This window comes from Dendrobates tinctorius, unplaced genomic scaffold (assembly GCF_039654945.1).
Source record: "Dendrobates tinctorius isolate UK_male_01 unplaced genomic scaffold, ASM3965494v1 ptg000126l, whole genome shotgun sequence".
NCBI lineage: Eukaryota > Metazoa > Chordata > Amphibia > Anura > Dendrobatidae > Dendrobates > Dendrobates tinctorius.
The window spans coordinates 25,266,626-25,268,291 of NW_027361794.1; positions in this window are offsets into that span (position 1 = coordinate 25,266,626).

Consider the following 1,666-nt stretch of genomic DNA (forward strand, 5'->3'; position numbering starts at 1 on the left):
ATTTCCTGAAGAAGAGGTTCAAAAAACCTTGAAACGCGTAGAATAAACCACTGTCAAACTTTATTACCCTTCTGGAAGTTCATCATTTGGGCAGCACAGACGAAATCCATGTATTCCTTTGCAGAGTTATGGAAACTATTGAAGCAGGCCAAAAGTAAAAAAAATGTTTTTAAAAATATAACAGTTCAAATCCCCCGCCCCCCTTTTGCCCCATTCAAAATAAAACAAAAGAAAAAACAAACATACACAAGTTTGGTATCACCGCGTTTAGAATCGCCCGATCTATCAATAAAAAAAGGAACAAACTGATCGCTAAACGGCCAAAATGCCAGAATTTAGGGTTTTTGGTTGCCACGACAGTGAATTAAAATGCAATAACGGATGATGAAAATATCGTATCTGCACCAAAATGGGATCAATAAAAACGTCAGCTCGGCGCGCAAACAATAAGCCTTCACCCAACCCAAGATCATGAAAATGGAGCAATTTTTTTTCCAACAAATTTTGGATTTTTTTCACCACTTAAATACAAAGAACTGAGACCTGTTTGGGGTCTATGAACCTGTAATGACTTGGAGAATCATAATGGCAGGGCAGTCTTAGCATTTGGTGAATATGGTAAAAAGAAAATCCAAAAAAAGTTATGGAGTTGCACTTTTTTTTGCAATTTCACCGCCCTTGGAATTTTTTTCCCATTTTTGAGTACACAATATGGTAAAACCAATGATGTCGTTCTAAAGCACAACTTGTCCCGCAAAAAACAAGCCCTAACATGGCCATACTGACGGAAACATAAAAAGTTATGGCTGTGGGAAGAAGGGGAGCGAAAAACAGAAACGCAAAAACGAAAAAGGGCAAGGTCTGTAAGGGGTTAACAAACCCTATTTTTCCTTCCCCAGTCTCCTCCTTAACCCTTTCTCCCCTTTATTCTGCCTCTCTCTTTCATGACTGTACATTTCTCTTTTTGCTGTTGTTTGGTTCTTGTCTGTATTACTGGGTATTTATAATCTGTCTCCCCTTTTCCTTTTCCCCATTTATGTAAATAAATCCTTAATAAAAAACTACTTTACCATAAAAGGCGCCCGCTGTGCGCCCAAGGCACGCGGCTGATCTGTGCGGATTTGGGGCTTTTCTCTCTCTAATAAAATCGCAGGTAAAAAACTGCAGAAACTTTATTAAGTGCAGAATCAAAGCTTTTCTGTCCTCTAAAAAGCGCATTAAAAACGCAGCTTCACATCTGCACCAAGAACGCATCAAATAAGGGGGAGAAGATCGTTACTGTAGATGGTGCGGATCCTGCAGAAAACAAAAAACACCGTATTTCTGCAATGTGTGAACACGGCCTTACAGACACAAATAAGCCGGATGTCGTATAGTGACGCTACATAAAGAGGAGAACGTTCTGGAGGCTCCAACTGTGAATGACGGCACAAAAAATAATCCCCAGGTCCCACGCACGCTGGACCAGAGACCCATGAATCCACCTGCTCATCTCCAGTCCCAACTGTCCCGGATACAGCGGACAGTCCCGGATTTGGGTCTACGCCCTGCAGTCTCAGGCGTCTGCTGAATTTCCCTCACTACCAGTGTCCCTCTGACAACTCCTCCTGCCGGGGGAGAAAGCAGTTGTAAATGGTCGTGGATTAGGCTGAGGCCAAAATTTGCT